This window comes from Hyaena hyaena, unplaced genomic scaffold (genome assembly GCF_003009895.1).
Source record: "Hyaena hyaena isolate Hyena2069 unplaced genomic scaffold, ASM300989v1 scaffold_394, whole genome shotgun sequence".
Taxonomy (NCBI): Eukaryota; Metazoa; Chordata; class Mammalia; order Carnivora; family Hyaenidae; genus Hyaena; species Hyaena hyaena.
Window position 1 is genome coordinate 785794 of NW_024081026.1, and position 25002 is coordinate 810795.

Sequence of the window (25002 nt, forward strand, 5' to 3'; positions counted from 1 at the left end):
ACAAAAAAATGAATAGAATATATCATCTCTGCCTCAGAGGCGATGCGGCAAGGCTGAGCAGTAACACTGGAAAAGGACAGCTAAGGACAGAATCCCAAAGTTTCCAGAATTAGCTATGAAACTTGGGCAAGTGACTTTACCTTTGTGACACAGTGTCTATATCAGCGTAATGGCGGTGAGAGCGGGTCCCACCTCACTCGCAGTGCTGTGCTGGGGATTGCAGAAGCCACTCCGCCTACGGCTCTAAGAACGTTCCTGGCACACAGTAAGCACTCAGTCACCATCATCACCATGATTGTTATAACTGTCATCCTTATGAACAAACAATCCAGTTGTTAAAGTTTTTCATTTTTTATTTCATAAAATTAAAGCTATAAGAGACCCGAGGAAATGAAAAGGAAGAAAATGTTAAAAAAAAAAAAAAAAAAAAAAAAAAAAAAAAACCAAAAACAAACCCAACAACCCTTTTCCAACAAGTTTCATCATCATCCTCCTGTCTTCCTGACAAATTCTAACTACATCTACTCCTCAGAGAGATGTAAAGATGGCAGTGAGTGAGGGAGTGGAGAAAGATGTAAAGAAACATGATAAAGAGGAGAGAAGAGGAGAGAAAAAGAAAGGGTGCAGATGGAGGAGCATTTCTGAATTCTTTAAAGCTGCCAGATAGGGAGGAGTTGAACTGGAGAGAAAGACAGAGAAAGACAGAGACAGTGACAGACAGAGAAGAGAAGAGATCATCTGCTGAGGCTTGCCCAGATTCTCTCCCTTCTCTGCTCAGAAAATCCTTCCTGAAGCATTGAGCTACCTCACTTAGCTTTTGCTTACCATTTCCATGCGTTTCTTTCCACTGTTCACACTTTGCTTCACAGAACATTGTACGTATGAGGGACTTTAGAAGTCGCCTCATCCAATCCTCTTATTTTATATGTGAGAAAAACTTAGGGTCAATGAGACAAAGTCATTGCACCTGGGGGTCCAGCTCTAAATTGAAACTGGGCTCCTTGTGCCCTAGGCCTGGGCTGTCTCCCTTAGGACAACAAGACAAGCACATTTCCCAAAGAGGAGACTGGCTGGCTCTTGTCCCATTTGGCAGCTACATAAATGTTTATCTTGGGAAGGAAATCTTGAGTAATATTTTTAAATGAATTAACAAGAATCGTACTGTTTTTAATTCAATAGACATGTTTTATTATTAACTTCATTGCCTGCTAAGCTTGAAATTAGGTTTTTCTATGCTTGGGCAGGTCCTGCCTAACCAGTAACAGGACAATCAGATTTCAATTAAATGGATATTCCCACTTGGGCCATACACATAAACACACACACACACGCACACGCACACACACACACACACGCACGCACACAATCAAGAGGCACTTAATCAAAACAAACTTTGAGCCCATTCTTGTCCCTCTCCTGGCCTATGTGTGGGAGAAGGAGGTATCAAATATTACAAGATAAGGTTCTCCTAATACAGAAATTTCAAATCATTTGTCTTCCAAAAGAGGAACACATTTCTTGCTATTGCTGTACTTACTATTTCTAATCCAGCAACAAAAGGCAGACTAACCACAGCCTTTAACACACTTTCATTTCTGGCTTCTGAATGTCCTCAGTATGGTTTACCCAAATCAGGCCAACAGTCTCCTACATGTTCAATTTCCTTACTCCCAGCTTTCAACTCCACAGTGGAAGACTGAAGTTTAAGCCAGAGTCTTTCCATACCTTTTAATAACATATTTAAAACTAGATACCACTTGTATTTTCCTGTTATTGTTTTATCTCAGATATTTAAGCATCTGGCTAAGAGAAACACTGTGAAACAAGAAAGAAAAAAAAAACCTAGTTACCTCCCCCCCCCCCCCCCACTTCTCTTTCCCTACTATCTGATGAGTACTACCTCTTCTCTCATTTGCTTCACTGCTTGGGGTTTCAAACATATGACATCACCGTGATTAAAGGAAAGACTCAGGCATTCTTCTCACAGCTGCATAGACTACAGGAACATCTGACACTGGGCCACTAAAAATAACTCAGCTCTGCTGTCTAAATAGGTGTTTACCTGGAGTAGAACAGACACATATAAAGCTGATTTATTAGCACTGTTTGGTAAGTATTATTTACACGGATCTATACTCTACTATTATTACATGTTTGGTTTTTCTCTTTATTTTTCTTTCACAGAAGACATAGGGTGGCCACCAGAGGTGGCCGCAGCTGTGGTTGCCACCTCGCTCATATGAAATTCAACAATAGGAAAACAGAACCCGACATTACAAAAACAATTGCAAAAATCAAACACTCAAGCTCAAGAAGAACTGAGCCAAGATGTGAAAGTTTCCAAGGACAGAAGGAAAAAGTTGCCGCATCCTCCTACCCTGTATGCCAACTAGCAGTGGCCGTTCGATCTCTCCAGATGCCTCTCAAAAAAAAGGAACACACCAATGTAACAGGAGCTGAGATCCTGGGGGAGCCAATTAGATTTCAGCTGCTTTCGAAATTCTGTAAAAAAAAAAAAAAAAGGAATTAGAAAAGAAACTTGGCACTTGAAATACATTTTTATGTTTTGTTTAGGGACTGTGGAATACAACTCATATAATGACTAGTTGTCACACTTATAAAATAAACCTTGGGTTTTTAATCTAATGGAATAAAGTCATTAGCTGGTGAAACAAATGTAGCTTCAGAGGAAGAATGTGGCACATCAAATCTAATAGGTACCTCATCCTTCATCTTTGGAATTATCAGCCAAAACATGACAAATTAGGTCAAGGTCAATGGCAGATAACTGCAGAGAAGCTCCTCCAGTGGCTGGCTGTGTATTCCTCTGTGGTTCCTGCAATTGTCTAGCAAAGCTAGGGTAGGGGAAGACCTGCAAGAAAGCAGGAGTTTTCAGATTCCATGCCCTGCCCCAGTACAAGCTCAATGGTCTTTTGATAACCTGTGGCAAGAGAGGATGGGGCTAGGGAAGAGGAGAGGCTCTTAGAAAAACTGTCAGTGTCTCCGCAGTTCCAGAAGTATCTGGAGAGACTGAATGGTCACTGCAAGTAGGCGTGTAGGGTAGGAAGATGCAGCAATGTTTTTTTTCCCTTCCTTAAAAACTTTCAAATCTTATTTCAACTCTTCCCAGGGCTAAAGCATTTGATTTTTACAAATGTTTTTGTAATGTTGGGTTCCACTCAGTTGGGTTTCAGCTGTTGGTGGAAACAGAGGATCTGGTGTCTCCCGACTTCTGGGTCTCTCCGTAGCTCACTAATTTGATGGCTATTTATGAATCAGGTATAACCTTTCTTAATTAGATACATAGCAGATGTGTCAAAGACAACAGAATCAGGCAAAAAGACAGTAAGGCCTTAAGATAACCAACTTCAGTTGGGTTTCTGGGATGGTTTCTCTTTATTCAAGGATGAAGTAGCCACAGATCCATCTCCAAACATGATTTTGTAAAAGTAAACAGATTCTACCCCTGAGACCCTCATTCTCTCCTTTACTTCTTTAATACAGCGTCAAAGTAATTGGCTCTAAGAAGCCCACAAAGAGGTAAAAGGAAACATGTCCTCTTGAAAAACGTTCTAGGGCTACTGGCAGGATATCCTTTTGTTCTATGATGTGGTAGAATGTTTCAATTACATCACCTCAATTCTTCTCCTCCTAGAAGGGAGGCTTATCTCATTGTCTCTGGTGACAATTATGGATTAGGAACCTAGTGTGTGTTAAGCACAGAACCACATGTCAAGAGGGACAATAAGAGAAGAGAACTCATATTCTGTCTCCACAGAGACTACACTCGAAGCTAATGAAGATGTACATATCTCTTGGACATCAAGCTTAGCAACATTTTGGGGGGATGTATCTTCTCAGGGAGACAAAAATGAAAAATAAGTGAAGGAAACCATCAACAAAGCAAAAAGACAACATACTGAGTGATAGAAGATATTTGCAAATGATAAACCCACCAAAGGGTTGATATTCAAAAGATATAAAGATCTCATAGAACTCAACACCACAATAACAAATAATCCAATTAAAAAATAGGCAAAGGACCTGAATGGACATTTTTCCAAATAAGACATACTGATGGCCAACAGACACATCAAAAGATGCTCAACATCACTAATCATCAGGGCAATACAAGTTGAAACCACAATAAGATACCATCTCACATCAGTAAGAATGGCTTGTATCAAAAAGAAATAAGTGTGGGTGAGGATGTGGAGAAAAGGAACCCTCCTGTGCACTATTGGTGAGATGTAAATTGGTACTATAGAGAAGAGTGTGTACCTTCCAAAAAACTAAAAATAGAACTACCATATGATCCAGAAATTCCACTTCCGAGTATTTACCCAAAGAAAAGAAACACACTAATTTGAAAAGATATATGTACTCCTATGTTTACTGCAGCATTGTTTACAGTAGCCAACGTATAGAAGCAAGCTAAGGGGCCACTGATAGATGAGTGGATAAAGAAGATGTGTTATATACATACAATGGAATATTAACCATAATAAAGAATGAAACCTTGCATTACATGACAACATGGATAGCCATAGCGCATATTATTCTACATAAGTCAGACAGAGAAAGACAAATACTATATGATTTCACTTACATATGGCATCTAAAAAAAAAAAAAAACAAAACAGAAAGAGACCATAAATACAGAGAACAAACTGGTGGTTGCCAGATGGAACGAGGTTAGGAGAATGGGCAAAATAGGTAAGGAGGATTAATAGGTACAAGCTTCCAGTTACAAAATAAATAAGTCACGGGGATGAAAAGTACAACATAGGGAATATAGTCAATAATACTGTAATAAGGTTGAATGGTGACAGAGGTGACTATACTTATCGCATTGAGCAATGAATAATGTATACAATTTTTGAACCACTGTGTGGTACACCTGAAACTAATATAACATTGCATGGCAATGTACTGTACTTCAATAAAAAAATGTATGATGTCTGTGTGTCTGTGCAAGAAGCAGCTTGCCTTTCAAAACCCATCTTTTTCAAGTTCTACCTTAAATATAACCTCTTCCATGAGATTGTTCTGATGTCCTAACCAGAAATAACATCTCCCTTACCAAAGCTCCTATACCTTTTTCTATTTTGTATTTTAGCCATTTACCTAACTGTCTTATTGCCTCCCCCCCCAAATTCTTTGACCAACACTTTTGTAATGACTGGAAAAAACAAAATATGTCAGTAAATGTCAAGTTAAGACAGTATCCCAGTTACTGAGGAACCCAAGTGGTCAGCACCCAGCTGTACTCAATAGAACACTAGAGTTGAATTATCAAAGAGAAGAAAGAAGAGCATATCTACATTAAGTAAGAAAACAAGTCTGATATCCTAGGATGTCTCCTAACACGGAAATTTAAAATGTAGCAGGTTCTGATGATCTTCTGATTGGCCATGAAGGGCAATCAAAAGTCCTTTTAAGATGGGATCATCAATCCCATGATAGCACTAATCCACACCAGTGACTGGGGAATAATAATATCTTTGTTTTTGAGGCCCTGGAACTCCTTTGAGAAACTTCACCCTGCAGAGAACAGGTAATCTTCAGAAACAATTGAATTCCCATGTTTGCATTTACGATACTGAATGATATGACCTCTTTGGTTGTAGGAAGAATTAAGAACTTAATTAAACCAATGCTTTGTTATGCACAACAACTACAGCCAATAACAGAGACCAGCTTTGTCTACGAACTTTTTGAAACAGTATTTTCCCTAGATAATTACAAAATGGGAACACGTATATCATATCAGCCATTCAAAGCATTTCATGATCGTAACTAAATACTATCAATAAAAGTATTTGAGCTTTGGAATGGTTTTAAAAAAAATAGCATTTAGACTGTCTCTTTAGAGCTGACAGTCTTTAGAAATTACTGTTCCTTAAGCACTTACTTTTTGACCTCATTGTGTAAATCATGCTGCTCTTCCTCAATTTCCCAGGATCCCCAAGGTCATTCTCTACGGTGTTTGCTTTAAATGCAACTTGGTGCCAAGAATCTGCCTCAGCTTTCAAACTCACTTGGATGACCCTTTCCCACACTGGATCTCTTCATACTTCCCTACATCCAGATCTAGTTGATCTGCATTTTCTGCAAAAAGTTTCACTTCCCAGTAACTGCAGACTGCTTCTTGCATAGTTTCCTTCCATTCCCTCAGGTAGGTAGCTGCCAGGAAGGCAGAGAGGAGGTTTTTGATGCTAATGAGGCCTCTCTGTGCAGGACTCACAGCTAATGGTGAGGAGCCCAGTATGGTAGTTCTCTGGGGAGCCCAGGTGAATGCAAGTATAAGGGCACAGCTGAGAGTCATTCGAGCACCTTGCTGTTAGCCTAAAACAGGGATTCCAATTTCTGAGCAGTGACCTGTAAATGGCTTACATAATGAAGAAATGAGTCAGTGTGCTTGGGAATTCAGACCTGAACTACATAAGGTATTAATTCGAAAGGAAGTCTGAGAAGAGGGCCGTTCAATGGTGACAGATGGTTTTTTCTTTGAGGTGCTGGTAGTGGAATAAGGGTTAATACATTATGGACATCCATATTCATCTGCTCTTCTTCTTCATTGTGAACTTTTAGAGGACTCCAAGGTCCACTTTGAGCCCAGCTAGTCTTGCCTCCTGGGCATTCCAGGGAATGAGAGCACCACGCCTGCTGAGAGGCTTGCCCATCACTTGTCCTATTAGCCCTCCTCCAGAATTGAAGAAATCTACAGCCGTTTAGAAGATCCACGGGAAAAAATCATCACATGGTTTTAAACACTGAGAAATCTCCTAAAATAAGTGAGGTCTCAGCCAACATACACCAACCAGGGAGTCAAAAGTCATACCCTAAGTATGAGACCTTAGGGTAATCTTTCAGACGGTTGGAATGACAAAGGAAAAGTGTCTGACATTCTAAACAGAGAAGACACAATAGGCAAAGCTTACCTTTTCAGACCCAGTGACAAACCTTTAAGCAGCTCTTAGGATACACTGGGAATTTATTTGTATTAGCTCACTTAATCCTCGTAAATCATTTAAGTTAGATGGTAGTATTAATATTCTCATTTTGGGGGCGACTAGGTAGCTCAGTCGGTTAAGTGCCCGACTTTAGCTCAGGTCATGATCTTGCAGTTAGTGGGTTCGAGCCTCAAGACAGGCTCTGTGCTGACAGCTCATAGCCTAGAGCCTGAAGCCTGCTTTGGATTCTGTGTGTCCCTTTCTCTCTCTCTGTTCCTCCCTATTAAGATGGAGAAATGGAGGCCTAGTGAGCTTAATTAAGTAAATCATCTGAGTCTCCTCTATTAATAAGTAGCAGATATTGGATATGAATACATGCCATCAAGTACTAGTACTATCAGTGGGAAGGGAGATTTTCTTTCATGAGTATGCTGTTTCCAAGACATTTTGGAGGATGAAGGAAGAGAGTGAGCAGAAAAAAAAAAACAAAAATAAAAACAAGAGTTCCTCAACAACAACAGCAACAATGAGACTCTAATAAGGATTTTAAAAACGTGAGGAAAACGCGAGATTTCTCCAACCACACTGTCAGTTCATTTCTCTGTTATTTGGCTTAATGAGGCAAACCAACAGGTCTGTTTGTAACCAAGTGAGTGGTCTGCTAAAGTTACCCATGCAGACTCAAACCTCACTCACATGGTATCTTTCTCATTTGAGTGTGATCTGTCCCCATTTGCCTATTTCCAGCGGTCAACGCCCAGGAACTGAGTTTCCCAACTGTGTCTCCTCCTTGGGGAGCCTGGGGAGAGGTAGTGACATCATGGGAACACTATCTGTCTTCTCTTCTAGGACTCAACTGAATATGTCCAATAAATGCCACTGCTAGTCCTGTAGCAATGTATGAATTATTCGATCTGCCACGCAAATGCATGTGGAAAACCGCACACTATCCCCATCCCAGCCCCAAGAAAAAGGGGGAAAGGCAGCAATAAGAAACTACTCAAGCAAAAAAGCACAAGGGAGGTGAGCTTTACTCACCCCTTCACTTCTCACACACAAAAAATGAACCAACATTTCTATTTTCATATTGCCGTAAACAGGTAAAAACAGAATTTGCTTACTCCTCTGTGCTCTCATGTTCCTTTGAACAAATTGCTAAATTATAGTGCTTACCATATTGTCCTGTAATTATATTTTAAGTGTCTGCCTTCCCACTAATGCAATAGCTCCCTTTTTCCCTTAATATTTGTATCCAATGCATCTGGTATCAGGCTAAACAAAAATTTGTTAAACAAATGAAAGACTGAATGGAACAATGAATGAATGACAGCTTGCTCAAAGGCTCTCTTTAACTAGGGCAAAAAGAAATGTTCTTTTTCCTCTGCCTTTATGACTGAAGATAGTTGATACTGTCACACTTACTGTCACACTTAGACTGGGGGGTAAATCATGCCTGTTTGTAGAATTAGGTTTCTAGGATGTTTTGGCACTTAATGAATGTTTTGTGTGTGCATATGTGTGTGTGTGTTGTGTGTGTGTGCAGCCTCCTCTATTCTATAGAATATCTCCCACCTTACAACTACCTAGCCTACATATCTCATAACTTACTCCTTTAATCACTGCTTTTCTCTGAACTTAACTCATTCAATTAGAATCGTTAAAAAAAAAAAAAAAGTGTTCTTATTATAAGTTCTTATTGTAAGTTCCTGGAGGGAAGAAAGGGCAGAAAATGTGACATATTCCAAGTATGATGGATATTGGATATTCAGTAAGACTCGATACACACACAGCCTCTCCTCTTGCAGAATTTACAGTCAGTGGGAAGAGGAGAGGTAAATAATGGTGAGTAAAGTATAGTGACTGTAATGACAGAAAAGGTGTCATGGGAGCACAGAAGGAGGAGATCAAACCTAATTTGAAGATCAGGAAGGGCTTCTTAGACAAAGTATCTTTTAAGTTTTGACCTGGGAAGGGGCGCCTGGGTGGCTTAGTCGGTTAAGCTTCTGACTTTCGCTTAGGTCATGATCTCACGGTTCATGGGTTCGAGCCCCGCGTCGGGCTCTGTGCTGACTGCCAGCTCAGAGCCTGGTGCCTATTTCAGAGTCTGTATCTCCCTCCCTCTCTGACCCTCCCCTGCTCACGCTGTGTCTCTCTCTCTCCTAGAAATAAATTAAAAAAAAAAAAAAAAAGTTTTGACCTGGGTGGATACATAAGACTTAACCAGGTAAAAGGAGAATATGGAAAAGAGAAGAAGTCCCAGAGACGAGAAAAAACACAACACAAGCAAAACACTTTAAGAAGATACGAATGGCTGAGGTTTAAGTGAGGGGGCAATCCTGGGCCTCAGCTCATTTATTGTAAGGACAATGGGAAGCCACTGAAGGATCTTAACCAAGGTGGTTATATTTGGGTCTGAGGTTTAGGAGAGAGACTTGGGTTGTAGGTAAAGACACACAGATTGGGGGCTTCTATTAGTAGAGTAGGCTAAGCATAATAATAAATGGACCTTCAACATTTTGCTTGTAGCAAGACAACTGACTGTCATATGGAGAATGGATTGTAAAAATGTGACACTATGGACATAGATAGAAACTCTTTCAGTAGTCCACACGAGGATAAAAATGATAGTGGAAATGTAAATAAGTACATGGGCTCAAAGGGATATTAAGTAGACAGAATTAATAGACTTTGCCAATTGACTAAACCCGGGTTGGCAAAGTTTTCTGTAAAGGGCCAGATCAACAAATGTTAGGCTTTTCTGGCTATATGGTTTCTGCCACAACTACTCAACTCTGATGTTTTGGTGAGAAAGGGGACATAGGCCATATGTAAGTGAATGAGTATGACTTCATGCCAATAAAAATGTATTTCTAAAAACCAGGGAAGCAGGTCAAATTTAGCCCGAGATTGAAGTTTGCTAACCCCTAGACTCACTGAGGGATGTAGCAGTAAGAGCAGTCAAAAATGGCTCTCAAGTATCGGGTTGGCTAGGCCTGCTCTTTACAGAGGAAGGGACATTGGAAAAGGTTCAGACAGAGGGAGGTAGTGGCCAGGTTTTAGACAAGCTGAGTTTAAGATACTTGGGAAACATGTCCAGTAGGCAATTAGATGCTTGGATCTAGGTTAGGAAAGTGATCTAGGGTCTAGGTAAAGACATATAGGTCCGAGAGCTGTCCTGGTTAGGGCAGACTAGATGTTATTAACAGACCACAAAAATCCATGGATTTTGTAAGATTTTGCCCATTGTGATACAAGGAACTCAGATGGGGGTGGGAAGACGGTCATTCCATGAGCCTGTCCAAGAGCAGCATCCATCCCACTGAGCCAGAGGAGGAAGGTTCAGCCCCTGTAGGGCTTTCTATGGCCCAAGTCTAAAAAGGGCATGCACCATGCCTACTCACATTCCCATGGAGAGATCTTACTCACATGGCCACCTACCTACAAGCAAGGCTGGGAAATGCACTAGAGCTGTGTGTCAAGGATTAGGGGAGAATGGATTTTGGTGGGCAGCTATGAGGATCCACTACAAGAGTCAAAATTAAAGAACAGGCCAGGAAAGCGTAAACATGAATAAAAGTGACCCAGACAACTGTGAAGAGTGAGAATAAGATGCTAGAAGATGAACTGAGGAGGAAGAAGGTCCAGTAAAGTAGAATGACAAAATGAAATAAAACCGGAAGACTGTGTTAGATATTTAATGAACATAGATAGAAAGGACTGCACACTTAATTGTTAAGCACTGATCCCATCAAATACGAGGTACTTATTTGGTACCTCTGATACCATAAAAAATGATATGAAATATGAGCCAAATTGCCTTTAAGAGAAAATAGCAAAATCAACTCCTCAAAATAGCCAGATTTTCATTTCCATTCAGATGGACTGCTTTAGGGCTACAGGCTGCAATACTCATTTTTTTTCATTCACTTTTTGTGACCATAAATCAATCTATGTAGGTAAAAATATATTTTCTGAATCAAAAATTTTATGTGATCTTACGCACATATGGACATATTAATACAAATATGAATATACATATGTCTGCGCACACACACACACACACACACGACACTCACAGGGTTCAGTACCACAATGCACTTCTGTTTTGCCTCCATTTTTTGCAATTCTCCATGCTCTCTACTTTACTCAAGGCTTCTCTTCCAGCTCCCATCCCACCTGTCTGTGTGTCTGTTGCTGGCTCCAGATGAGAAGACCAAGAAGAAAACAGGTTGGGTTCCTCCCTGATAACATTTTAGGCACTGCTTCATTACTACAAAATATGTCGCAGCCTTTAGCTTAAACAAAAAAAAAAAAAAAAACAGGCCAGGCCAGAACATCCATGCTGCCTTCCTCAGCAGTCATGAGCCCAGCAGACTTCAGCTAGGGAAAGAAGAGCCTGGGATCTTGCAAAGCTGTCTACCAATCTACCCTCTTCTCTCTCTTTAGAATCTAAAGTCTTTGGGACAAAGAAGGGGATTCTGAGGGTTTTTTATCTGGAATTTTTTTGGCAGAACAGCCAGCCTTGCTTATAAATAAGTTAAAAAAGAAAACAAGCAGATTAAAAAAAAAATATATCTGCCCAGGAGGTACGCAGATGGTAAAGAAAACAAAATTAGTAACCCCTTCTACTTGCTCAGCATAAATTATTAGTGTACTCAACCTGACCAAGTGACTATTTATAAGCCTGACCTCGAACATCGTGGTGTTCAATAAACATAAATTGAGGATGGTGACAATGCTGCCCATATTTCCTTACTTAATGACACACAGTTGGCAGTTCAGTGGCACAAATCATATGCATTTTATTCTTCCTTTACCATCTTCACATTATAATTCATATCAGGTGTGAATCTATTAGAAATAGCCTTCCAATTAGCAAAATTAACTCTTCCTTTGATTTGAGAGAGGCCAACTAGTGAGTATAAGTAAAGAACAACTTTGCAAGCAGCATTTCTCCCTTGGCTTCTGTGAGATTTTCTGTCAGCTCCAACAAGTCTTTCTTATTGCTACTTTTATGGGGTCATCATTATTCAAAGTCTGCTAGCCTCAAGTATCATCTGCAAGGCACATCTAGAAAGGTAGCAGCTGAGACACATAATGTATGAAACTGAGAAACTCCAACTTGTCTCACACTGGCTAGGTGAAATATGTAGGGTTTTTTGGGGTTTTGTTTTGTTTTGTTTTGTTTTTAATTAGACTCCCAGCTAGTCCACAGGGGAGTTGTAGCAGCAGGGCAGGAGTTCACCACCATGATGTGTTTGGAACTTGTGGAAAAGCCAGAGGCATTTCTTCAAAAAGAATCTGGGAATGAAAAATTCACATCGTGAACGTTTGATCCAACGGCTTCAAATGGCACTGGGGTTGAAGGGCCATCAGTCTTGTCCACTCAGATCATCCCGTCATCCTCGTCAGTCTCCGAAAGCCACCACATTACTCTGTCATCTCTTCTTCTTCACAAGACAATCTTGTCTCCTCCACGTCCCAACACTCAAAGCCATTCACCACCAATGCCAGGAACCCCAGCGCCACCTTTCACTCTTTCATCTGTATCGTCCGCCATCCTTCATGGAACTCACCAAAACAGGCTTCTCATCTGACCCTCTTCTCTGCCTCTGCTATGCCACCTGGGTTCAGGTCCCTGTCACCTCTTATTTGGATTACTAAGGAATGTCTAATGATCTCTTTGCCTTTAGGTTGATTTTTCTAGAATGGATCGTACATGTGGGGAAAGAAAAAGGAGAAGAAAATCTCTCTAGAACTCAAATCAAACACTCTCAGGCTTCTGCTTAAAACACTTTAACAATACATGTCATCTGAGAAATATCCAAATTTCTTACATGGTTGAAAGAACCCCAAGAATTAGGCACCTGACCATGGCTACAACTTCACTTCTTAGGACACCAGTCTCATATTTCACATAACACACACACACACACACACATCCTGCTACTTCTTACCTCTGAGACCATTCATGCTAACCTCTCTGCCTGGAATGCATTTCCCCATTACCCCAACCTGACCCTCACTTGGCTTACTCCTGCTAAAACCTCACAGTTCATTCAGGGGTCATCTCCTGAAAGCCTTAGAAATCATTCTCAATACTCTTCAAATACTCTCTGCCTAACCCTGCAAGGGAAACTTAGCACTGCTGTATGATAATATATTTTTGTATTTCTGAGTTAATATCATGGTAATAGATCTGTGGGACTGAAGACAGGAAGCAGAATTAGATTCCCAAACCTGTGGGAACTTTGTATATGATGAAAGTGGAAAAGCACTGGACTCTGATATAATGGTGCTGAGGTCATGGAGAAACAATAATTTTGGATCCTTACCAAGTATCTGCCTCCCCAAATTAATTCCAGATAGATTAAATCTTTCAATGTTAAAAAAAATCACAAACGGGGGCACCTGGGTGGCTCAGTTGGTTAAGCGTCCGACTTCGGCTCAGGTCATGATCTCACAGTTCGTGGGTTCAAGCCCCGCGTTGGGCTCTGTGCTGACAGCTAGCTCAGAGCCTGGAGCCTGTTTCAGATTCCGTGTCTCCCTCTCTCTCTGACCCTCCCCTGTTCATGCTGTGTCTCTCTCTCAGAAATAAATAAAAAATATTTTTTAAAAATCACAAACGAACTAAAAGAAAATTCAAGGGACAATTTCTATAATCCAAGGGGAAGAAGATTTTTTTCCAAGCATGAGTTTAAAGCCAGTAACTATAAACAAAAATACACTTGACTAAATAAACAAATAACTTTTTAATTGTGAAAAAATACTATCAATTTAAAAAAAGACAATTAACAAATTGAGAAAAATGTATATTTGGCCCATTGCCTGGCATCTAATTATTTTGAGTAAGTTTATTTATATGGCAGAGGATTCATCTCCCTAGTATATAAAGAACCCTTGTGAACCAATACAAAAATACAAATCTCCTGTTAGAAAAAACAAAACAAACAACATGAACAGGCTTATAAAACTCCTCTAAATTTATGTAAAGTTTTCAAACTCAAATCAAAGACATTTAAATTTTAAATAATATTGTGCATAGCAGAATGACAAATATTTTAATTTTTTAAATGTTTATTTTTGAGAGAGAGACAGAGACAGAGCATGAGCTGAGGAGGGGCAGAGAGAGGGAGACACAGAATCTGAAGCAGGCTCCAGGCTCTAAGCTGTCAGCACAGAGCCCAGCACAGGCTGGAACTCACGAAATGCCAAGATCATGACCTGAGCCTACATTGGACGCTTAACCAACTGAGCACCCAGGTGCCCCCAGAATGGCAAATATTTTAAAAATACTTCTGAAGATATGAGAAAATGGGCACTGTTAAACACCATTGATAAAAGAGCCCTGGAAAGTAGTTTAATGTGAGTATCAAAAATTATGACCCAGAATTTTCATCAGAATTTATCCTAGAGAACAACTTAAATGTCCATCAACACAGAACTGCTTAAGAAATTATAGTGGCTCTTTATATTGCAATATCATATACCAATCAAAATAAAAGATACATGCAAAATTAATTGCACGGAAAACTACGCATAACACGTTACAAAAGTTTCTAAAAGAGCGTTAAAAACAGTGTACGACATGGTCCTGTGTTAAAATATGCTTGTTTACATACCCAGAAAGTGGGGGGGGAAAGTACATACTTGGAAGGATATTTACAAAAATGGAAATAATCATTATTTCTGAAAAGTGGGACTATAAATTCTTCATATTGTCCTTTCTTTTTCACGTCTTTTCATATTATCTAATTTTTTTTACCAACAGCATGTATAATTTTACAATTAAAAAAATATTTACCAACAATACAACTTTTTCCATTGTTTGAAAAAAATGGATAAAATGGAGAAAGAAGACAAAAAACAATGTTCAGGAGTGCATTGAGAGAGCAGGATCACCTGTCTAACAGCACTGCCACTGGACTGAGTGATCACAGCCACAAACAAGGAGCCCTGCGGAAGTGCGTCCACTACAGGTCTGCCCAACGGAACGCCACAGGCCCACCTAAACTACTGCCTGCACAACTCACACCATAAATTTACCTTTCTGAATCTTTCCCATATACAAGTCATCAACTCCTCTGATTCCAGTGAGCATAAAAAAGGGTGAACTGTAAATTTTTATAACAGAGAAGGTAGAGCTAATTTCCTTTCTCCCTCTCTCTGACAGTTGGCCTATTTTTAGTCAGGAAAAAAAAAAGCCAAAAGACCTTTCAGCTCTAAGGATAAACCCATGAATAGGTTACCAGAACATGTTGCAAGTCTTTACATATGTTCCTTTTTTATTTTTTTTAAATGTCTATGATTAGCTAATAGTTCTCACAAAAACAGATGGGAATCAGAATATGGTTAGAAAAATGCAACAAACAAAATGTCAACTAACTAAGCTTTAAATTCTACAGATTTTATTACACAATATTAGTTTAAGCCCATCGTTTCAAAATAGGGCCTTTCAACTACTAAGAGGAGGGCACAGCCAGGACTTAGTGACTGGTCTTTCTGAAAACAAAAGAAGTAAAAGTTATTTATGGTGACCTTTTAATGTTTACCTTAGAGCTGGCTAATCAGATGTAAATTGTCACCCATGGATATGCATAATCAACTTTATTCCCTTTGCTAATTGAGAAATAGAGCTGTTAATGTCAAAAAACATTTGAAAAATGCACCAAGCTTGCTCAGTGGAGCAAGTTCTTTATAAAAGTCAGAGTTTCCATATGGTAAAATCATGAAATTAGGCTAAGGGGAAAAAAAAAACCACTAGGAAAGACTAATTTGTTACTGAGCTAGTCTGTGCTGGAACAAAATCAGTCTTAACGACCCTAACTGCAGGATTTTTTTTTAAACCACTTTTTCTGTTCAAAAATAACTCCATCAGCTCTTATGAAAAATCATTCCATCACCTCACTCCAAAGTTCCTCTCCTGCTGAGTTTACGTTTGCCAAGCTGGCCATGGCTCTGGCTTAGGAGGCACTTTGCCAAGATACTCACTTACCTACAGGACATGGTTCACACAAGTCAGCCCCTTCCCTTTCTTTCAATCTCCTGACATCTTCTTGTAGTTTCCTTTAAAGTTGACTACCATCAGGTACAGGCGTCTCACTCACTTCAATTGTGTAGAAAGGGAACAATGTATTCCTTTAAGCAAGACTTCAAGACTGTGTCCATCTTTGTAATACCCCAGAAGTGCATCATTTCAACTTATTGTTGATGTACGGACAAGGTATGCCTTCTCCTATTCTAAGATAAAACCCCCCTTACCCTTATTCGTTGACTCCCTTGTTTTATGAAACATGTTTTTCTCTTGAAGACAGTCCTCATTAATGAACATTCTTTCCTTTGAAATAGCCTGAGTAAAACCCTCTCCTGAACTGTTTGGTACGTTTTTATCTTTCACATGGTACATTTAAGAAACTGTGGGCACTCCTAGGCCTAAGCCCCAGGCATTCCTCTTTCACAGGGATGACCAATAACCACTGTTTCTCGTGAGGAAAGAACACAGTAAGCCAATCACAAGCATTAACAGCAAACACAGATACAGCACCATTTAAGACACTAGAAGGCAGGGGCGCCTGGGTGGCTCAGTCGGTTAGGTGGCCAACTTTGGCTCAGGTCATGGTCTCACAGTTTTTGAGTTTGGGCCCCGCATCAGGCTCTGTGCTGACAACTCAGCCTGCTTAGGATCCATTATCTGTGTCCCTCTCTCTGTCCCTTCACCACTTGTACATTTTCTCTCTCTCTCAAAAATAAACAAACATTAAAAAAATAATTTAAAAAAAGACACTAGAAGACAATGTGGAGGAGTGTTGGGGGGGAATTATCCCACAGAATGCCAGACTTCAAACTAACAGTCATCAGGCCTCCCTTGAGTGATATGTTCACTAGACATATCTCACACAAGGTGTAGCTATTCTGAGAAGGAACATAATTAGTGGAATAAGCATGTGTTTTGAACAATGATTCCTTCAATCATCCTTACCAAACACCGTAAAATCCTAAGTAGGTTAATTTCTCTAACCTTCATTTTGTCATCTGTAAAAGTATGTTAACTAGCCTAACTAGTCAGAGGGCCCACCTTGGCTCAATGAAACATATTCAAACCTTTCTCCTTCTACCTTTAAATTCTCTAAACCTTTCTTCTTTTTTTAATAATAGCTATATTGAGATGTAATTCATATACCATAAAAATTTAACCATTTAAAGTGTACAATTCAGTGAGTATTAGTATGTTCATAGTTACATATCTATACCACTATGTAATCCCCAAAAGAAACCCCATCCCCATTAGCAATCACTCTCCATTCCTCCATTGCAACCATGGCAACCACTAATCTACTTTTTTCCTTTTTTTTTTTTTTAAAGTAGACTCATGCTCAGTGCAGAGCACAACACGGGGCTTGCGCTCACAACCCTAAGATCAAGCCTTGAGTTAAGATCAAGAGTCAGACACTTAGCTGATGGAGTCACCCGGGCACCCCTCTACTTTCTGTGTTTAAAGATGTGCCTACTGTGGACATTTCATAAAAAGAGAATCAGTAAGTGGCCGTTGTGCCTGGCTTCTTTCACTGAGTATAATGTCTTCAAGGGTCAACCTTATAGCATGTGTCAGTACTTCATTCCTTTTGATACTTGACTAGAATGCCATTGCATGGATATACCAGTTTCTGTTTATCCACTCATCAGTTAACGAACATTTGGGTTGTTTCCATTTTTTGGCTATTTTGTATAATGGTGTTATGAACATTCATGGATAGGTGTTTGCGTGTACATATATTTTCCTTTCTCTTGGGTGTATACCTAAGAGAAAAATATAGCTGCATATCTAAATTTGTGAGAAACCAAACTTTTTTCCAAACTAGTTATACAATTTTTTTTTTTTTTTTGCCTTTTGACTACTTTTGGTTCCTTCCATGTTAGCTTCTGGTTGTTTGAGTTCAGCTGGGAAAATAAGAGGGGTGATTATAAAGACATTTTCTATAAAATGGGCCACTTATAGGCATTGTGGGTAGACATAAAAACCAGGTGGGTGATGTATTTCTGTGTATACACACCAGTGCCACAGAACACATAGCCAGAGTGCCCACGGCACACAGCACTGATGCCTGCAGTTCAGGAACCAGCTCAGGGAGTCGTGCGAGGGCTCTGATGCAGTTTAAATTTTTATGCTCTAGACTTATAATGATAAACCATATACATATAAGCACACTCATATCTTTATCTCAGGTGTTTACAAGGTAACCAGAAAGGTACGATATGAACATAGGTAAAAAATAAATATGTTTTTAAAAAACTAATATATAAGAGAACAATTCCATCTGGGCACATCAGGAAGGATTCTTTTGGAAAGGAAATCCTCTTCACTAGTTGTTAAAAAATAACCAAGTTTTAAAAGAGCAAAGGTGAGGAGAAATTGCACTTCAAACAGAAAAAAAATGGAATAAGCAAAAAGAGTGCAGAGTGAAGGAATAAAAATGAGGAGTTAGAAAGCATAGGAAAAACAACAAATAAGAATTGGCATTTTGGCAAATGACTAAATGTGAAGTGAGAAGTGGAGTAAAAGATGACTCCTAGGTGCAGCAAAAGCAGTTCTAAGAGGGAAGTTAGTAGCAACATAGGCCTACCTTAAATAAACAACTTAACCTTATACCTAATGGAATTAGAAAAAGAAGAAAAAAACAAAACCAAAGTCCAGCAGAAGGAAGGAAATAATAAAGATTAGAGAAGAAATAAATGATACAGAAACTAAAAAGCAATAGAACTAATCAATAAAATGAGTTAGTTCTTTGAAAAGATCAATAAAATTGATAAGCCTCTAGCCAGACAAGAAAGAGACACTCAAATAATTAAAATCAGAAATGAAAGAGGAGAAGCGACAAATGAAGCCACAGAAATACAGTTTTAAGAGAGTATTGTGAAAAACCATATGCTAAAAAAGTGGACAACCTAGAAGAATTGGATAATTCCTAGAAATATAACCTACCAAACTTGAAGCAGGAAGGAATAGAAAATTTGAATAGACCAATTATCAGCAATGAAATTGACTCAAAATAAAGAAACTTCCAAAAAAAAAAAAAAAAACCCAAACTTCTCAGGTGAATTCTACAAATATTGAAAGAAGAGCTAATACCTATTCTTCTCAAACTTTTCCAAAAACTAGAAGTGGAAAGAAAACTTCCAAATTCATTTCTATGAGGATAGAATTACCCTGATACCAAAAACAGATAAAGACGTCAGGAGAGAGAGAGAGAGAGAGAAAACCACAGCCCAATATCTCTGATGAACATAGATACAAAAATCCTCAGCAAAATATTAGCAAACTGAATCCACCAATACATTAAAAACAGTCATTCATCACAATCAAGCAGGATTTATTCCCAGGATGCAAGGGTGGTTCAATATTCACAAATCAAACAATGGGATATATTGCATCAATAAGAGGATAAAAACCATATGATTTCAAGAGATGTAGAAAATGCATATGACAAATTACAACATCCATTCATGATTAAAAAAAACAACAACCCTCAACAGTAGATTTAGAGGGAACATACTCAACATAAGAAGGCCATACATGAAAAACTCACAGCAAACATCAGACTCATTGGGGAAAAACTGACAGCTTTCCCCCTAAGGTCAGGATGTCCACCCTCACCACTTTTATTCAACACCATATTGGAAGTCCTAACCACAGCAATCAGATAACAAAAATGAAAGGCATCCAAAATGGCAAGGGAGAAGTCAAACTATTTGTAGACGTAGACACAAAATCCTAAAGACTCCACAAAAAAACTACGAGAATTATAAATGAACTCAGTAAGGTCACAGGATACAAAATCAATGTACAGGGATAATTGCATTCCTATACACTAATAATGAGGGAGCAGAAAGAAAAACTAAGAAAATAATTCCATTTACAATTATGCCATAAATAATAACATATTTAAGAATGAAATTAACCAAAGAAGTGAAAGATCTGTACACTGAAAACTATAAAACATTGATAAAAGAAGCTGAAGATAACATAAAGAAAGGAAAAGATATTCCATGCTCATGGACTGGAAGAACAAATATTGTTACAGTGTCTCTACTGCCCAAAATAATCTGCAGATTTAGTGTAATCCCCATCAAAATACTAAAAGCATTTTTCACAGAACTAGAACAATTCCAAAATTTGTATGGAACCATAAAAGACCCCCAAACAAACAAAGCAATCTTGAAAAAGTAAAGCTGGAGGTGTCACAAGTCCAGACTTCAAGTTGTATTACAAAACTGTAGTAATCAAAACAGTATGGTACTCGCACAAAAATAGACACATAGATCAATACAACATTATAGAAATCGCAGAAATAAACACACAATTATATGATCAATTAATCCTTGGCAAAGCAGACAATAATATGCATTGGGAAAAAGCCTCTTCGACAAATGGTGTTGGGAAAACAGGATAGCTACATGCAAAAGGATGAAACTGGATTGCTTCTTACACCACACAAATAAATAAACACAAATGGATCAATGACCCTAATATGACACCTGAAACCATACAAACCCTTGAAGAGAACACAGGCAGTAATTTCTCTGACATTGGCCATAGTAACGTTTTTGTAGATAGGTCTCCTGAGGCAAGGGAAATAAAAGCAAAAATAAATTATTGGAACGACAACAAATAAAAAGCTTCTGCACATTAAAGGAAACAACCAGTGAAAGTAGAAGACAACCTAAAGAATGGGAGAATATATTTGCAAATGGCATCTCTGATAAAGGGTTAGTGTCTAAAATAAATAAAGAATTTATACAACTCAACACCCCAAAAAAATAAATAATCCAATTAAAAAATGGACAGAAGACAGGAACACATTCTTTCTCCAAAGAAGACATCCAGATGGCCAACAGACACATAAAAAGACACTCAACATCACTCATTGTCAGGGAACTGCAAATCAACACCATAATGAAATATCACCTCGTATTTTTCAGAATGGCTAATATAAAAAAAAATCAAGAAACAACAAGTGTTGGCAAGGTATGGAGAAAAAGGAACCTTTGTGCACTTTTGGTGGGAATGCAAACTGGTGCGGCCACTGTGGAAAACAGTATCGAGGTTCCTCAAGAAATTAAAAATAGAACTATAGGATCCAGCAGTTGCACTGCTGGTATTTATCCAAAGAATACAAAAACTCTAATTCAAAAGGAGATATGCACTCCTGTGTTTATTGCAGCATTATGTACAATAGCCAAGATATGTAAGGAGCCCAAGTGTCCATCGATAGATGAATGGATAAAGAAGATGTAGTGTATGTATAAAATGTAATATTTCTCAGCCACAAAAATGAATGAAATCTTGCCATTTGCAACATAGATGAAGCTAGAGAGTATAATACTAAGCGAAATAAGTCAGAGAAAGACAGATATCATGTGACTTAACTCACATGTAGAATTTAAGAAACGAAACAAGCGAATGAAGGAAAAGAGAGAGAGACAAGTCAAGAAACAGACTCTTAGAGCAAACTGATGGCTACAGAGGGGAGATGTATGGCAGGGATGGATGAAATAGGTGAAAGGGATTAAGAGTACACTTACCATAAAGAGTACTGAATAATATATGGAACTGTTGAATCGCTATATTATATACCTGAAACAAATATAACACAATAAAAATAAATCAAAATATCAAAGTTAAACAAACAGGCAAAAAAGAAAACAACTCCCAGAGTTTTGGCGTAGAAGACAGCATAGATGACAGTGCCAGTAAAGAAAATAATGGGAAAGCCTAGTGGAAGAACTGTATGAGTGGGAAGGCAGAGTTCAATTTCAGACATACACTGAAGTACCAGAGGAACAGAAGGCGGTGAGGTCCCTTAGGCAGATGAAAATACAGATCTGGAATTCAGGAACTATGTCCTAATGGAGATCATTGCTGAAGCCTTCAGAGTAGGTGAAGAGAGAGCGGAAAGGGCCTGTTTTAACTCACATGCAAATAGGAAACTTAGTCCACTGGGGAAGCAAAGGGCCAGGACTAGCTAGAGCCAGAGTTCAGGGAAAGGACCTAATTTTAGGGCTGATCCTCGAGGTTGTTCACCTGCCATGTTCTGAAGAACACAGCAGACTCGACTTTAATCAGAACAGCGCTTTAGGTTTAATCTAGAAGGCCAGGCACAACAGCAGAAATTTCCCATCAGAGTTTAGCCACATCAGAGCAGACCTCCTTTGGCTGACTAAAAAGGTAAAAGGAAGAGTCCAGCCTCTCAGGCCTAGCAAGAACTGGGAAAAGTATCCAAAATGTGCGAGTTCCATCCAAAGGGATGGGTTCAACGAAGACTCTGGTTCACACAGACTACACAGATTCAGCAGGCTCTGGGGCAGGGGTGCAGCTTGGTGTGGATGTGGGTAGCCAGGACTCACTCTGTCTCCTCACTCTCAACACCTGGCCGATAGCAGAACAAAGCTGACTGGGCGCCCTAGAGGCTACTGGACTAAAGCTTCTATTGCTCTTTTCTGTCCTGCTCAAGAAAGACCCAGAAACCAAGTGAACTCAGTAACTCCAGAGGCAAGGTTGAGGCACAGAACCACAGAGAACATCCACATTTGTCAAGGCAAAGGAGGAAGAGGGAGAAAAAAGATAAGGCAGAGAAAACATTCAAACAACATCCTGTATAGCCATAGAGCATGGCAATGAAGCAGAAGAGAAGCAGACCAGAGCAATTAGAGAAGATTTAGAAGAAATACCTGGGTCACCAGGGAGCCCTCCCACCTGACCTCACTGGTTTTCACCAAAATTTTCACTTCACAGCAGTAATGCACTATCATAAATAATGGGTGGGGTTTTTTTTTTTGTTTGCCCATTTTAGAAAGTTACCTTTTTTGTCTTTGACAAGTAATATTTAAGAGTGGGAAGTCCTATATAAATACCTTTCAGTAAACACATCCAATCTTGATCTAGAAGCTATCTTAGAAGCCAAGAAAAGATCAATAATAATATAAAATTGGAAATACAGACCTCCAAAGGCCCTAATTCCTAGAGTAGCCAGCAAAATATCAGAAATTCTGCAGAATGCCAAGTCACAGCATAAATAACAAAATATAAAACTCAGTGGTTACAAAATATATTGTGAACCAAAATTTAGACAAGTAAACTATATTACAAAAAGGCATCTTTGAAGTTTCAAAACATTACAATTCTAATACAAAAAAAATTTCATAAAAATGAACGGTTGTTTTCCCCCTCATATTTTATTGAGGCAGAAAGTAAAACAAAAAAAACTATCTTAACACCAAGGCCGAAAATAGAAAATTTCAATCAACACCGCACTTCTCACGAAATTGTAACAGGCTGAAAACTGCAAGTAGCACATGTCAGGTCTTTTGCACATTTCACTAAGGATATATTTATTCAAAACAAAATGTCTCCCAATGATCTAGAAGGAATATGAGTCATCTATGCTGAGAAGCTCTCCACATAGTTTTAACCTTTTGGGGGAAAAATGCAGAGCTTCCAACCCATACGCTAGTAAAGAGACCTGTGAAAAACAACCTCGCAGTTTTAAAAAACAAGAATCACTTTGGCACTTTTGAGGTCTGATATCCAACATTTCAGATACAGAAGCAAAGAACTCATTACCGCCTTATAACTTGGGAAGCAACTGCATAATGACTCATTCTGGAACCTGTACAGACACTGGGACACAAACACCACAAAACTTCAAGGGCTGAAAAAATCCCAGCAGATAATAAATCAACAAATCAACTCAGGACTTCTATGTAACATCTCATGGAAAAGCTGGGTGACCCCATCACATCACACTGGGGCATTGGTTTAGAAATGAGTTGATGGCAGAATGCCACCTATGGAATGATCAACAAGCAAAACAAATCACTTCATGTTTACACACAGTGGCTTCTGGTTCAGAGTTTTGGTTTGAGGCTCTAGACAGGATCACACACACACACACACACACACACACACACACACACACACACACACGTGCACATGCCAGGGAATAGTAGCAAAGAGATTTGTTTTCTCCTTCTCTGATGGAGAAAATGCCCCAGTACAACAGCAATAGCCAGAGGGGATATATGCTCCAGAGCTTTCTTAAAGTTACTCCTTTCCTGAATACTAAAGAACTTTTCTCAGGCTTTTTGAATGAGCCAAAAACCAGTTTTGAAAGATAAGATATTAAACCATTTCTATAGGGACTAAGAACACTGGAGATTATTTACTTTGCTGTAATTACTCTGGCACATAGGGAGATTAGCTTTCAAATGCTACTAGGTTTGCATACAGAGATTTCAATAATGAAGAAAAATTACTTCCTGTGTGGAATATTTAGGGGCTTGAAGTGTGTATTGCTGCTAAAGACTGAACACTGGTTAATACCTGTGCAGTGACTAATAATTACCAAAACCATTAATTGTTCCTAAGTCTGCACTTTCCCTCAAAGCAATCACTGGCATTTACAAAGCACCTGATTTTATTAGAGCCAATGGTAAGCAAAAATGTATTTTTATGTTCAAAAATGAGTTCCAGTTTCATAAGTCTTGAATTTTAAACCAGGAAGCAGGGCAGCCAACAATCTCATCCAGTGAGGACAGAAATAAAATCTGCTTGGGGCACCTGGGTGGCTCAGTTGGTTAAGTGGCCGACTTCAGCTCAGATCATGATCTCGCGGTCTGTGGGTTCGAGCCCCGCATCGGGCTCTGTGCTGACAGCTCAGAACCTGGAACCTGTTTCAGATTCTGTGTCTCCCTCTCTCTCTGACCCTCCCCTGCTCACACTCTGTCTCTGTCTCAAAAATAAATAAACATTAAAAAAAAAGAAATAAAATTTGCTTTTGAGTTAAAAAAATCTTTAGGAAGAGACAAATAAACCTTAGAAATTCATTTTTTACTAGGATATTTTCTTGGGTTTTCAAGATTACTTGTGTCATGATTTTAGCTGAGTCAAAATAGATCACAGCAAAGGCTCTCATGGCATGCCCAGCTCTGTTAAGTTCTAACTCATTCCCCTGCCTCTTATCTTTTAGGTAGGGAGGAACTTAGATTAATT

The 25002-nt window shown here is 39.0% G+C and overlaps 1 protein-coding gene across 5 annotated transcripts in view; it reads right to left on the reverse strand.

The window, feature by feature from the left end:
- The window catches only part of ENOX1 (ecto-NOX disulfide-thiol exchanger 1), a 545438-nt gene that overhangs the window by 448647 nt on the left and 71789 nt on the right, over positions 1-25002 (reverse strand). For 4 of the 5 annotated variants that reach the window (XM_039251548.1, XM_039251538.1, XM_039251547.1 and 1 more), the window contains exon 3: positions 2378-2502. The exons of the other annotated variant lie outside the window; for it this stretch is intronic. The gene's annotated coding sequence lies outside the window, so the exon portion shown is untranslated. The remainder of the gene's footprint in view (positions 1-2377; positions 2503-25002) is intronic. 5 annotated transcript variants of the gene reach the window in all.